The sequence below is a fragment of the Notamacropus eugenii genome, chromosome 6, assembly GCF_028372415.1.
Source record: "Notamacropus eugenii isolate mMacEug1 chromosome 6, mMacEug1.pri_v2, whole genome shotgun sequence".
In the NCBI taxonomy this organism is placed as follows: Eukaryota; Metazoa; Chordata; class Mammalia; order Diprotodontia; family Macropodidae; genus Notamacropus; species Notamacropus eugenii.
The window spans coordinates 54,322,656-54,335,599 of NC_092877.1; positions in this window are offsets into that span (position 1 = coordinate 54,322,656).

Consider the following 12,944-nt stretch of genomic DNA (forward strand, 5'->3'; position numbering starts at 1 on the left):
CCTCCATGAAAATTCTGTTCTTGAGAACAGCTATTATTTCATTCATTGTATTAATATCCCCATTTTCTAGGCCACAGGATTCTTCATAAATGCTTGCTGATTGACCCATGTTAAGATATAGCCTAAGTCTTGCATCTACCAGGAACCTCCCTGAACCTCTCCCTCCTCCACTTTCAACTCCCAACACATCCAATTAATCAACATCTCCCTGGAACTCCCCAAAGCTCTTATAGCTTGGAGTACTCCATCTGGCTCTTGATGGAACCACTTTAAATGTGTATTTTGTAAAAGTTCTCTTTAAAACACTATCTGCAATCTATAGAAAGACATAAAATCCTTTGAAGAGAAGGCAGTTCATGTGTGAAACAAGTTTATGAGTTAGAGCACCAGGTTAAGAGAACCAGATGGAAGCTCAATCATTTGTAAACCTGGACCATGTAGGTTATTAATCAGGCCACATCTGGAATATCCTGTTTAGCTCTGGCTGCTATTTTTAGGAGGTACACTGACAAATTCAACTTCTTCAGTTTGTCAAGTTCGCTCCTCTAAAAATGAGGGGATTCGCCATTGGATTGTGTGTGCCTCCTTGGGTAAGTGGTGGTTTTATCTTTCTTTGTGTCCCCAGTGCTTAGCATGGTGCCTGGCACCTTATGCATGCTTAATTAATAAGTGCTTGTTGACTAAATAAATGCTTGTTGACATGTTTAGATGATCTCAGAGGCCATTTCTGGTTCCAAATCCTGTGGCCCTTTGACCCAAATTAGGGAAAGTTTAGAGGAAGGTGGCCAGGATGGCCCAGAGGGCCTTTTTCACTTGACCTTGTTCAAATGAAGACTGTGCCAAGGGACTGACCATTTCCAGCCTAGAGCATGGAAGACTGAATAGGAAGCTGACCACAGTTTCTGAACGTTCAGTGCTCCATTGTGTGGAATTAGACTTGCTCTGCTTGGCCCATAGGCTCAAGAGAGGCTCAATGGGCTGAAGTTACAGGAGATTAGATTTAGAAATAAGGAAGAAATTCCCAACAGTCAAAGCCTTTCAATGATAGAATGAACTGCTTGTAAGATCATTAGTTCCCTGTCACTGGTGATGTTCAAACTAAGTCTGGATGGTTGCTCATCAGGGAGATTGTAAAAGAAATTCAGACCCCAGATAGGAGTTATGTCTGAGGTTCATTCAACCTATGAATCTATATAACCTTAGTTTGCAGAAACTCTAGCTCTCTGGGATACTGCAGTGATCTCATCATGTCTTGGAGATAGCTACGCATTCATGTCTTCTCTCCTGTGTAGCTCCTATACAACATTCTCCTATAAATGCTAGCATCTTCCCCTAGATCTCCTGACACTGAGGGCATACCTATGGAGCATGTGAGCTGATCTTCCCTGCTTACACCACCAAGGACAACAGCCTTTAGCTACTTTGGTAAAATTACTTACAGGTTATATGTTGCAGTCTGCTCGTACATGATGTATGTGCCTTTCCATTGCCCTCTGGGGGTGACCCACAACTTTAATTCTCTAGAGGCTGCACTGTTCCATGACTTGGCACCACTGAGCATCACTTTCCTGTGTGGATTGTTAGGCTGAACTCTGAATGATTATAGGTCCTGTTCATGAAAGTAATGTTTCAGAACTCTATGTAATCCGTCAGCTCTGCTCATATTCAAAGTCTTTCTGGCTTCGCAGGGTATGTAGGGCTGGGGAACCAGTGACATAGCTTTTGGGAAATAAGGATAGACATCCTGTCACTGACATGTTAAGGATTCTGGGGATAAACACACACTCACATGATTCTAAATATAATACATGCCCACCTGGCACCTTTTTCAAGACTTGTTATAGAAAGGATGTAACAAGCAATTGGAGGTACAGGAAAATATATAAAATATGTAGAGAAAATAGTAGATGATCCAATTGGATCAATTAATAAGTATTTTTAAAGTATCTATTATTTGCTAGACACTGTGCTTGTTGGTGGTGATATAAAGACCTCTTTTCCCTGCTCCCCCAAACTAAAGTAGTCTCTGCCCATTAGAAGCCTGCATTCATTCTATTTGGGGAGATAGTATGTGCCTACATAGATACAAAATAAATGCAAGGTAGTTTGGTGTAGAAAGAAGAAGATATCAGAAATCTTCTCAGACAGGAGAAGGTGATGTTTAAACTGAGTTTTGAAGGGAGCTGGGGAATCGACAAAAGCTAGAGCTTATGGAGGGGAATACTACAAGAAGGGAAAGATAGAATGATAATGCTTCGTGTAAAGCCTTAAATGCCAAGCAAAAAAGGTCTAATTTTTACTAGATACTCATTGAGGAGCCACTAAAGATATTTGAGCAAAGTAGTACCCAGTGGAAAAGACTTTAGAAAATACAGGATTACCTTCTTGGGGTCTGTAGTCCATAGGACTTTGGCAGCATAGCTCCTCTCTTGACATGCTCAATAGACCTAAACAGCCTCTCCCTCTAAGTTCTGGGCCTTTTCTTTATGGTGGCTGCCTCTGCCTGTGCTTCTGTTCTCTCATCTCCAAGTGGCTTCTTCCAGTGTCCCTTTTTTCAGCTCATTCCTTTTTTTTTATTTGGAAGTTATGTTCCTCTTTGAATTTATCTTCTGGGCTTAGGAGATAGATTTTTAAGGGTGAGCCAGACGTGTGGCCTATCACATCTTGTCACATTGCTTCCATTCTCATTTACTAGAGGATCTAAATCACACCTTATAAAGGGCATCTGTGGTGTGGGAGAATTTTTCAGTTTGATTAATATGTCTTTATATGATCCCCTTTCTGAGATTAGTTCAGTGATAGACCAATTTCCTTATATTTATATGGTACCAACCTGAAGGGTGAAGACCCTCCTGACTTTTCTCCCCCTGTGTGCCATCTGGTTATCAGTGTCTCTCCTGAAAAGCAGTGACCAGAACTGACCCAGTGCTGGATTATTAATATGGTCTGCCCCAGGCAGAGGTGAGTGGGGCTCTCATTGGTCAAATTCCTATTGAAAAAAAGTAGACTGAATCACAGGGCTTTCATAGTTTTTATCTCATTTGATCAGGATCAAATAAAAAATCTAGTGCTTTGAAAAATTGAAATATTAGTTTTTATTATTTGATCAATACATCAACTCTGCAAGAGCGGAGAAACAAGGGACTATTATATCATCCCCATAGTTCAGATAGGAAAAGTGAGGCCCAGAGGCACTAAGTGAGATGCTTTATAAAATGTGTCCTTCATCACTAGAAATTCCTATTCGTGAGAGATATATCATCATATTATTATATACAGAAATACTGTATGTAGGATGTGGAATTTACATTCTGAAAGGGGTACAATTTTCATGCACTGATTAAAATTTTTAAAAATGTGTATGTAAGCAAAGCTTTGAGTCAGCTGTGTCATATCTGTAGTGACCATTAAAATGCTGAATTATCTGAGAATGTACTCCATATACAGGTATGCCACAGTATTTGACATATAATGAAGTGATTCAATATTCACTTACCTTCCTAAAGGCATAGAAATGAACATTCCTAATTTTAAAAATATTTGTTGTGTCTGTATTTTTTCTTTAGGAGCTTTAAGATTTCTCTGATGATGAAAATAGACAAGTAGTCCTGATCACAGCACAAAGAAATGTGCTCCAGATTATTTTTATATATTTTGTCCACACGAAAACTTCAGTGGATGAGCACAATAAGACAGTTAAAATCAGAATTGAGAGGTGTTACAATAATTAAATGGTCTTGTTTTTCTGTAGCAATAAAATGACCAAGTGAAGTGACTTGATTTAGTAAGATCATCTTTGAAAAAAAATAAAATGGGTCTTTGAATGAAACTTGAGACGTCTGTGAGCTAGGTAGTACTGCCTCTTATTAATTTGTTGTATGTCCCTGAACACATTGCCTAACCTCCCTGGGTCTTTACTTTTCCTTTCTGTTAGATAGGGGACTGGACTAGATCAGGGTTTCCTAACATTGTGTGTGTCATTATTGTTTTAAGACTCCAGCCAAGCTCAGATCACATCCTCAGATACCATTTTTTAAAATTAGCTGTTCATTTCCAAAACCTGAATTTCTGTTCTGAAGTGACTTCAGTTAGCACTAGTAAATGAAAATACCACCAGTAAACGTAAGGTTGTCAGTTTCTTGACCCAGAAGAGTTGCTCAGATTATAAAGGACATCAAAGACCAGTGAAAATAAAGATGTATTTTTCCCATCTAAGTTCATGGATCCCCTGAAATTTATCCCTGGATCCTTGGGGGGTGGGAGGGGTCTGTGGATCCCAGGTTCAGAATTCCTGGTCAATAAATGACGAGGTCCCACATGTGATGCTCTGCATTTAATTAGAGTATAAACTTTAGGCCAGTAGGGATTGTTTCATTTTTTATGATTGTATCACCAAGCCCAACGTGTCAATTGATTATATCTTCACATACAGAGGTTCTGAGCAGGTATTATATTCTAAGGTCTTGTCCAGACCCATAGATTTATAATCCGTTCAAAGCCACATGGCTTTGAGTGATAAAACAGATCTGGAATCTCAGTGTTTTAGTTCAGAGTGTTTTCCCCAATTCCTAACTAGAACACTCTGTGATGGAAGTCTCGCTCTATGATGGGAAGAACAAAGCCAAAAGAACATTAAGAGTGAGTGCAAGTAATGATGGGCAATCATTGCCCTTGAAAAAGGGCAATAAGAGGAATCATATCTACCCGTGACTATTTATCATTAGCAAAACCTCAGTGGTGAGGGAGATTGTGCCCAGATGGAGAAGATGAAGAGTCACAGAGAATCCATGTTCTAGCAGTTGCCAGGAAACAGAACATAGCCACGAATTATATGGGAACATAGCCACAGATATTCCTTATGACAGCTTATTCTTGGGCAGGAGGTTGATAGAGGTGGATGACAATGTGGGTAAGTAAGAAATCTCCATGGCTTTGAACCCTGATAGGATGTTGTTGTGGTTTTGGGGGGAATCAAGTGACTTGTATCCAACTTTTTGGACCTGGAATTGAGACTCTTATCCAACTCTCAAATTCTGGAATTCCTAATTCTAATTCTGAATACTAACTACTAAGATGACCTTGGAAAAGAACATTAGATCTGAGGTCAGAAGCCCTAACCTCTGCTATTTAATTGTTATATAACTTGGTCAAGTTAGTTCTCTATTTTAGACTTACCTTCTTTTATCTGTATAATAATGGGATAGGACTAGATCAGGTGTTTTTAACCTAAGGTCACTGAATTAAAAATATTTTGCTAAGTATAATTCAATATAATTTCTTCCATTTGTAATTTATTTCCTTATTTTATACGCTAAAATTTCATAAAATTATTCTTTTTTTAATAGCTTTATTTATTTTTAGATTTTGACATTCATTTCCACAAAATTTTGAGTTCCAATTTTTCTTCCCATCTCTCCCTTCCTGCCACCCCATAACACCTGGCATTCTGATTACCCCTTCCCTCAATGCGTTCTCCCTTCTATCACACCCCATCCTTCCCTTGTCCCCATCTTCTCTCTTTTCTTATAGGGAAAGATAAATTTCAATACCCCATTACCTGTTATTTCTTATTTCCCAGTTATGTGCAATAACAGTTCTCAACATTCGTTTCTAACACTTTGAATTCCAACTTCTCTCCCTCCCCACCCATCCCCACTGAGAAGGCAAACAATTCAATACAGGCTGTATATGTGTCGTATTGCAAAAGACTTCCGTAATAGTCATGTTGTGTAAGACTAACTATATTGCCCTCCATCCTACCCTGTTCCCCCCTTTTTTTCTATTCTCTCATTTGACCTTACCCCTTCCCAAAAGTGTTTACTTCTAGTTACCCCCTTCTCCCACTTGCCCTCTCTTCTATCATCCCCCTCACCCCACTTGTCACCTCCTCCCCTACTTTCCTGTAGCGTAAGATAGATTTTCATTCCAAATTTAGTGAGCATGTTATTCCCTCCTTAAGCCATATGTGAAGAGAGTAAGCTTCACTTTTCCCCTCTCCCAGCCTGCCTTTTCTCTTCCATTGAAAAATATTATTCTTATCTCTTTTATGAGTGGTAGTCTGCCCCATTCCATTTCTCCCTTTCTCCTCCTAATATTTTCCTCTCTCACCCCTTAATTTAATTTAATTTTTTTTATTGATATCATCTCTTCTGATTTCTGGTTTCAGCAGACTGCTACAAAAAAGTTAAGAACATCTGGAACAGATGGTTGTGGAAGCCCCTTATAGCTCTGAATCCTCTGAACTTATGCAACTGAGGTTCAGAGAGATGTTAATAACTTGCTACAACTCATACAGTTGACTAAGTTGTGGAGCTGCAACTTGTCCACAAACACAGTACTCTTTCCATCACACTGTGCTGTTCAGTTCTTCTTTCCTTAGTCTATCTAGTTCCTACCTCTTCTTCCAGGAAGTCTTGTTTGACTACTGCAGTTCCTAGTGATCACTGTTCTTTGAGTTCTATGGAGTTTCACACCTGATTTTATACCATGGTTTATCTTGTACTTCCTTCACATAAGAGAGGACACATATTAGGTATTTGATGATGATTTTTTTTGTTGTCATTAAAAAGATTGTGCCAAACAATATGGAATATAGAAAAATATAGATTAGAAGTCTGTTTTCTGGATAGTAGGAAGCATGCTCCTAAAGGAGCTTTGTAATAAATCTGCTCAAGCTGTCAAGGTCCTCTGACCTGCCTGAGGGAATAATGTATTGGAAGGTCTTGACTGGGACACATCCATGGCTGGCCTTATGACACATACCTTTGATGTCTCGGTGTCCAGTGCCTCAGGAGGTCAGAGCATAGCTCAATGCATAAGACTTTCTATAGGTTCACACAATATGGGGTAACATATATAGGAAAGACCATTCAGGTAACAAAAAGGGTTTCCAGAACTCAGTAGAACTGTCATGAGATCTAACCTGAGAATTTTGTTTCCTCTTTTTCCAGTTCACTTAATCCTGCTAAGGGGTCAAGGTAAGGAACCCATATTCAAGGCTTGAAGTCTTGCTGCTTGTAGAAATAGTCTACAGATGACCTCAGAGTCAGCATGGGGCAGAATTCTGTCTCTCCTCTTCTCTGCTGTCTGGTTTCCTTCATGTCCCACCTAAAATCTCACCTCTACAAGAGCCTCTTGTAATCCCCTTTAAATCTAGTTGATTGTCTCCAATTTATACTGTACCTATCTTTTTCTGTACATATAGTTGCCTGCAAGTTGTCTGTCCCTTTATATCATGGGTTCCTTGAGATCAGGAACTGTTTTTTTGCTTTTCTTTGTATCCCTATCTAACACAGTGCTAGGTACTTAATTAATGCTTATTGAAAAAACTGCTGGCAACATTAGGGCTATTGACTTCTACCTTTCTTGACCTATAGTTGAAGTGCCTTGCTTCCCTGGTTGTGCTAAGAAAAGAAAATCACTTGCCATATCTCCCATATGCCCCCTTTCCTACTCCTAGTTTGTTTGGTACGTTCAGATTTTCACATATAGAATTTTCTTAAACAGGGCCCACCTGTATGCTTTGTGGTCCAACAGACAGACAAAATAATCTCAAAGCATTTGAAGTAGGAGGGAAAGCCATGCTCAAAGGATTTGAAACAGAAATGAGCCTTGTGTGTTTTAAAAACACATATTTGGGGAGATTAGGGGGACTGGAGTAGAAGGTATCTGTTATGAGATTTCCACCAAGTCTTCTTTGCTTTATGCTAAGTGTAAGGAAAAAAGTAACTCCTATTTGTATAGCACTTTTGAGTTTACAAAGTACTTTCCCCACCTATTCTGGCTGGTTGATGATAGAATCATTAACCTAGAGTTCCAAGGAGCCTTAGGGGGATTATTACCTCCATTTTTGAAATAAGAACATTTTGATTCTAAGATGTGACTTGCCTGAGGTCTCCTAGCTAGTAAGTGGTAGATGTGAGAGATGGGATTCGAACTCAAGTCTTGGGACTCCAAGGAACTTTGAACTAACACATTCCTTTTCAACTTAGCCCCTTTGACTGAAAATCATAGGTCTGATTTCTTGTCTTTTATTTTATATATATATATATATATGCATATACGTATATATATACATTTGTGTATATATATATATATACACACACATATATACATACACACACTCACATTTCTGCAGCATTTACAATCTGCAAAATGTTTTATTCAGCTCTGAGAAGAATTTCAGGATATTGGGAAGGTTTTATGACAGCAGCCCCAGAAGGACCTGTTGATTACAACTGGTGGTGGTGGTGGGGGAAAGTGGGAACAGTATTTAGAAGCTCCAGGAAGGCAGCAGATGGCTGGGGCAGAGTGGTGGATGAATAAGAGTGGTCTCAGGAGAGAATGGAGTGTGTTAGAAAATAGTAGAAGGTCAAGGATACAAGATCAGCAGCTGTGACTTGGTATAAGAGGTGAAGAGTGAAAGGGGTGGAATTGTGGAGGGGGGGGGCAGTAAACCAGGATGGGCTTATGGCTGTGGGGTGGTCTGGGAGCCCTTCCTGGCTTAGAATTTCTTCCCCTTGGGGGTTCTTTGGTGCTGGTCTGTGGTGGGCTCTGTGAGTCTACCTGCATTAGCATAGACACTGTGTACAAGTGACCTTGATGGAGTCAGCATCGTTACTTTCTGAACTGCATTACTGGAGCTTGCTTTATATCTTTCTGTCCTTAGAACGTGGTGGGGGAGCAGCAGAATCAGGCAGTCTTGTATGTGAGTAGTATTATTACCCTGATCTTACATATGAGAAGTCTTAGGAGACTCAGAGCAGAACAGAAATTTTCTCTGTTACTCTGCTAATAATAGTGATAATAAAAACAGCAAAAGTAATAAGGAGACAGTAATAGAGGTACTTAGGTGGCATCGTGGATAGGGCACTGGGTCTAGAGTCAGGAAGAGCTGAGTTCAAAACTGGCCTCCAACATCTACGGGCTGTGTGACTTTGCGTAGATCATAATCTCTATTTACCTCACTTTGTTCAAAACTGCGAAGTGAAAATAATATCACCTACCTCCCGGGTTTGTTGTGAGACTCAAATGAAATGTTTGTAAGGGCCTTAGCTCAGTTCCTAGCATGTAATAGGTGCTGTAGAAAGATTAGCTATTATTATTAACTACGGCTTTAGAGCTGTCATAGGGGCCGTGACTAGAGATTTGGTCTCAGACTGGGGAAGACCTGCACTCCAGTCTCACTTGTGATGCGTGTAGTCTGTGCGACCCAGGGCAAGTCACTTCTGAGTCCAAGACAGCTAAGTTGATAAACTGTGAATAATTGTGCATGGCTAGAGGGATTTTCTCCACGCTGATGAAATCACAGATCCCCAGAGTGTTTTAGAGTTTACAAAGCTCTTCCCTCATTGTGGCTTTGTGAGAGAAAAGAAACAGGTTTTTAGTTGCATTTTATAGGTGGAGAACCAGCCTCAGGGAGTTGAAGTTATTACCTCACAATCATATATATAGCTGGTAAATGGACCTTAACACAGGTCTTCTGTCCCTTAAATCTGATATTCTTTTCACTGAGTTACACTGCCTCTCATTTTTTCTCATTATCCACTCTACCCTTATGGCTCTCACAAGTTCTCCTGTATGCTCCAGAATCTATACCTGGTACTGTTTTGACTGTGAATTTGAGTGTCACTTTACAAGATTAAGACAGAAATGAAGTAAGCAATTTGCCATCATCTTCTACAGACAGATCTGGGATACTGTGTAACAACTTTAAAGGGAAAAGTATTATTAGAGATAGATGGCAACGATGCTCCTCAGGAAGGGCTTGGCTTCTAGTGGACATTTCCATTCAGTAGCTTCACAGTAGTTTTTTGGATCGCATTAGAATGTTAGCACACACTTTGTACATTGGTAAAATTATATATGTTTTTTTATCTTTCAGACTTTTCTAGTTCTTATTGTAAAAGGACTGAGATATTTTGTTAAAAAAGGAAGGGCTTTTAATTAATCTTCATGTTGACCTATTGAAAATGCATTTTCCGTTTGGAAGAATTTTACCATGTCAGATTGTTACATTCTGAAACTATAACTTAAGAAAGAAATATAATATAAAATATCAGTGTCCTCATTTCTAAAAAATATCACAATAGCTAAAGTATAAGAAATATTTTTCTGAAAGTTGATTTAAGAATAAGCACTACTTATTTTGATATATACCTTGATGGTGGTATTGTGTAATTAAATGTTTTCATGGAAGAAACATTTTAGAGGTTTAGGGAAACCTGTTCAAAGATGAGGAGTTCATTACAGTATTGTCTCTGTGTGTCTCATATGTAAATAATTCAGAACTTATCTGGAAATGTTATTTTCTTTTATTATTTGAGATTGTAAAAAAACCACCGACTACAACATATATTTTTTTCTGTTCCTTGTGACATCTTGCAGTGGGGAAAAGAAGATTATTTATAAAATTTTCTATAAATGAAAAGAAACACTTTAGATTCTCTTCTATCTCAAAAAAACCCAAACCAAACCAAGCTTTTCTGCATCTCTCCCATAACTTGAAGGGCTTAAAGATGGAAAGTCATATTGAAGTAAGAGTTGAGGTTATTTCAGAATCCTATGCTTCTTTGGTTGGAGCCCAGTGTGGTACTGGCTTTCTGAACTACACCACAACACTGAAGTCTGACTTGGAAACCTAGGATCAGTTCTCCCCCCTTGCCGTGATGTCACAGAAACACAGAACCTTAGGGATCCTAGTCCAACAGGTTCTAGCTCCAACAATCAAATCATTTGACAGTTGAAAACTCAGGTTCATGGAGGGAAACTGACTGAACTAGGATTCAAATTTAAATATTTTCATTCCCAAGCTAGAACTCTTTATCTGTCACACAAGATTCTTTCCTGACTTAAAATTTTCTTGAGCCACTTTACCTCTCTTTTGACCTTAGCATTTCCCCTCTGGTTGGATGCTTATTTGTGTCATGTGTTTTCCACATAACAGATGATAAACTACGTAAGAGCAGGAATTGATTCATTTTTATCTTTGTATTTCCCATACAGAACACAGTATTTTGTATTGAGGACATGCTGAGTGAAAGTTTGTTGAATTGATTGGAACTGAAGAATCTCTCCATGCACTCTTTCTTCTCCTTGGATTTTGAGCAATTTTTTGAGTTACATCCCTTCCTGATTCCTAATTTTGACTTTGAGGTGAACTTGGAAGATTCTACTATGTTAAGCCATGTTAGAAAGGCTTCCAGGGTTGAGTTTTTGAAAAGTTCCTTGACTTAAAATCCTTTTCCAAGTGCTTCATTGTGGCATTGAGATGACCCTGGGTTCTTTAAGGCTGTGTCAGTAAAGAGTCCATTCTGAAGATTTTATCATATTTGGCCAATATTGGCCCAACAACAAGTCATTCATCTGTCTTCTGAGAACCAGTTTCATTCAGTGCCAATAAGCTTGTCTTAGCTTAGAAAGTTTGGTCCGTAAACAATGATTATTTTTCCAGCCACGGAAATTCACCAAGTCATGGAAAGGTTGTGATTTTCATTGATGGAAGGAGTATCCCCAATGAGGAAAACATAGATTCTTGAAATCCTGAATTACTTGAACTCTTGGATTTTCCTGCCCATGCAAACTACCCTGTTCTTATCCCTGTTGGGTTCTGTTCTATTGATTTCTGACCACCTCGCTTGCTTGAGAGAGAGGACACCAGGAAAACACCAATTCCAACAGGCAAAAAAAGTGATTTCTATTATGTAGAATCACAGAGCTCCTCTCTTGCTTCATTAGCAACAGCCAGGGGTCTGTACTTAGCATACCACCTGAGCCTATGATAGCAAAAACAACAATTAAAATGCCTTTTTCTCTGTGAGTGGAATAGCAATATTTCCCCGATAGCCGCATTTGCAAACACTGTATAGTAGAATAAGCATTGTGTTTGAAGCCAGATTACCAGGGTTCAAATCCCAGATCTTGCATCTTTTAACGTAAATTATACAAAACAGTGGCATATACTACCATCCCTAAAGAGAACAAAGTTGAGGGAAATGTCTAGAAACTAGTTATTAAAGTTCCCACTGTGGATGAGGGAGATAGAAGGAAGGTTTAAAATAGTCCTGGAAAGGGAAGGTTAAATTGAAAATGAAGTGAGAAGTCTGCTACGAAGGAAAACACCACTCTCACAGCTTGAGATAGGGCACACCATAAAATATATGGCACTCACTACTCAAAGCTAAGAACTTTTTCAAGGGGAGTATTCAATGTCCTCTGAAGGAAGAACCATTTCAGTGCTGGATAAGACATACCTCTGATGTTAGTCAGCAGTGGCAGGGGAATAATATGGAATGGAGGAAGCTGAAAACTTCAGGGTACCTATATTTGATTTTATATGCATCTTTGTACCTGAAAATGTAGAATTCTGAGCTTCCAATGTTGGAATAGGGCACCTAGGTGGCAGAGTAAATAGAGTGCCAGCCCTCGAATCGGGAGCGCCTGAGTTCAAATCTGGCCTCAGATATTTATTAGTTGTGTGACCCTGGGCAAGTCACTTCACCCTGTTTGTTTTAGTATCCTCATCTGTAAAATAACCTGGAGAAGGAAATGGCAAACCACTCTAATATCTCTACCCAGAAAACCTCAAATGAGGTAAGAAAGTATTGGACATAAATATGACTGAGCAATATTGAAGTACTTCTGGAGACTAGATAGAGAATTTGATGAAGCAAAGGACATTCAGAAAGACCATGACTAGTTTGCTAATACCTACCAGCAAGAATGACAAGTGAGGCTGGTCACCTGCACAACCCTCCCTCGCTCAAGACAGAGTCAAGTGCAAGTCATGTCATCATTTCTTTAATGGCAATGAAGGATGAACCCAAGATCTTTATATTTGAGCTTTATTGTATACACATGATGCATATGCCACACATGCTATATTTGGGAATAATTATCTGTGACTGTTAACTAATGAATATTTATAATGCATATTTACAGATGTC